Raw genomic sequence first — 3,058 nt, 5'->3', positions numbered from 1 at the left:
GAAATATAGGCGAAACACTACGGGATTTGCACATCAAAGACATCTTTACAGACACATCACCCAAAGCAGTGATAGTGAAGAGAAAGATAAACAGCTGGGACTACATCAAATTAAAGAGCTTCTGCACAGCAAAAGAGACAATAACAAAAACAAAGAGAAACCCCACCAACTGGGAGAACATTTTTGCACCCAACACTAATGATAAAGGACTGATCACAAAAATCTGCAAAGAGCTGATGAGACTCAGCAACAACAAAGAAAATAATCCCGTCAAAAAATGGGCAGAAGAGCTAAAAAGAAACTTCTCTGAAGAGGAAATGCAAATGGCCAACAGACATATGAAAAAATGTTCAACATCACTTGTAATCAGGGAAATGCAAATCAAAACTACCATGAGATACCATCTCACACCAGTGAGAATGGCACATATTAAAAAAACTAGCAACAACAAATGTTGGCGAGGATGTGGAGAAAAAGGAACTCTCCTGCACTGTTGGTGGGAGTGCAAACTGGTCCAACCACTATGGAGAGCTGTGTGGAGATTTCTGGACCTACTAAACATAGAGCTTCCATATGATCCAGCAATTCCACTCCTAGGTATTTACCCAAAGGACACAGAAACATCAATTCCAAAGAGCACCTGCACTCCTATGTTTATAGCAGCACTGTTTACAATAGCTAAGCTTTGGAAACAACCCAAATGCCCAAAAATAGATGACTGGATCAAGAAGATGTGGTACATATATACCATGGAATATTACTCAGCATTCAAAAAAGATAAACACATGCAATTTGCAGCAACATGGATGGCACTGGAAGGGATCATGCTCAGCGAAATAAGCCAAAAAGAAAAAAGAAAATACCGGATGGTCTCACTCATAGCAGGAATCTAGAAAACTTAAATAAGGGACCAGGAAAATGAATATAAGAAAGTGAAAATCAAAATCAACAAAAAACTATGAACCAGAGACACTTTTGGGGGGTGAGGGGCGGGAGGGGAAGGATTGGGGTCAGAATGGGTGTTTGCAATTGTATGGGGGAATATAAAAATAAAATTTAATATTTAAAAAAAAAAATGTTTGGGAGGATAGACACTAGGTGTTAACAGTAAGCAATGTGAGAATATATTGTTTTTAGGAATATAGTGTTTAAAAATGTTTTTGTTACATGTATTTTCTAATTTTCTGCAAATGGACTCTAAAAATGCATTTACACTGCTCTTTAGTAATAAAAAGTTGCATTCAAAAAAAAAATAAAAAAATAAAAAAGGAAACTAAAGTTATTATAGCTGTAATCTGAAATAAATATTATTGAAATATAAAAAAAAAAAAAATAAAAAAAAAAAATAAAATAAAATTATCCAAGAAAAATATTCACTCCAGAAATACACTAAATAATCTAAACGCATCTCGGATTTGCATGTATATCATCACTGAATGAACCACAGTCAGAGCACTCCAGAAAACTGGCTGAATTGACAAGAGAAGAAGCTACTGTTAGTGCTCAAACAAAAGTCACATTTGACTTTTGCATGAGACCACAGCTCTACCATGTGTACGTGCATTCAAGAAAACAACAAGCAAAGTCATTTTGAGCATTCAAGACATAGGAATGAAAAGAAATAAGATATCTGAACACATCAAACCTTTTAAAATAATAGTGAGGCTCTGTAGGACATTTTAAATTGGCATTGGCAGGGGCTATAATTTTCTGCTAAAGATATATTATCACAATATTCAACCTGGATTTGAACCAAAGCTTATAAGCACTCTCCTAGATAATGCAACATCACACCTAACACTTTGGTATGTCATTCTACACCACAGATTATAATCCTGACTCCTTGGCTTGTTGGAAAGAATCATTTCTAAAGGCAGTAGGTTAACACATGAAATTAATATGGTAAACTGGAGTGACTTCTTTCCCTTTCACCCCTTATATTCCTCTTTTCAAATGAGGAAAACATTTTTTTAAAAGTATTTCATAGTTCTAAAGTGACTCTGACAAGCTGCTGTTAAATTTTGAAATATAACTACTGATCACTCATATGACTACAAAACACAAATTTGTAAAAGCAAGAATAAATATTAATAGATGTTCTAATAAAGGTGTGGAGAAGCCAACCAGGGACTTAGATAATAGTAGCCTGATAAATAATAATTTTATATGGTGGTCAAGAAATCAAAGTTTTCTGCAGTACTACTTCTATCTGGATTTTTTTTCAGTGCTGTTTAGGAAAAATCAATGGTCATAACGCTTATATATATAGTTTACAATATATTTATACTCTATGCTATATATATTTATAATACATGTTATATATATTTAGTTTATAATAGTTTATAAACTAGATCCTATCTTGCCAATTGTTCTTTAAACATTCTTAGCAATAATCGTGCCTCGGATAAACCTCATTGGCTACGATACTGCCACTGTGCAAAGCTGTTCTTTAAACATCCTTAATGACAAAAATTACATCCCAACTCCACCCTATGCTTTCATGAGCCATAAGTATCATATAGTGAAATGCTAAGGTATGTTTCTCTCTTCTTTTAAAATGTACTTCACACATAGCTAATTCTTCTTATTTCACCAGCAACTATCAGGCTACACATACAATTCAACTATGTCAAATGTATCTGTTAAAGGGAAAATATACTAAATCAAGGATCAGTATACATAGACAAAACTAAACAAGATTAATTTGGCAATGAAGAAACCTGCTAATGGGAAGTGTAAGACAGAATGGATTCTTTTTCACGTTTTATCCTCAGGTGGAAAGTCGATATCACATAGAGATATAACTTGGCCAATAACTGAAATTGCTAATGTGGGCTTCTTTTATTTTCTAAGACTCTACTGTGCAGGAATATGAGGAAGGAGGAAAGGGAGGGCAGAGGAGAGGAGCAGGCAGAAGAATAGGTCATGGTCATCACTGGTATAGATTGTTTAATACATATTTTAAAAGTACTTGTGCCTAAATTCTTGACATCTGTCTGCCTTTCATCAGGAAAGTAAGCAAAGGTATAGCTTCTCAGTAGAAGAAATTTTACTTCAC

At 34.2% G+C, this 3,058-nt stretch overlaps 1 non-coding gene across 1 annotated transcript; it reads right to left on the bottom strand.

Annotated features, from left to right (window-relative positions):
- Positions 1–2,299: 2,299 nt before the first annotated feature.
- Positions 2,300–2,444, bottom strand: LOC119253945 (U4 spliceosomal RNA). Its single transcript, XR_005127237.1, has one exon. It is a non-coding gene; the product is annotated as a U4 spliceosomal RNA (small nuclear RNA).
- Positions 2,445–3,058: the final 614 nt, after the last annotated feature.

Source organism: Talpa occidentalis, unplaced genomic scaffold, assembly GCF_014898055.3.
Source record: "Talpa occidentalis isolate TD23 unplaced genomic scaffold, MPIMG_talOcc4v2.1 talOcc4.2441, whole genome shotgun sequence".
Taxonomy (NCBI): Eukaryota; Metazoa; Chordata; class Mammalia; order Eulipotyphla; family Talpidae; genus Talpa; species Talpa occidentalis.
This window is presented reverse-complemented; position numbering and strand designations above follow the sequence as displayed.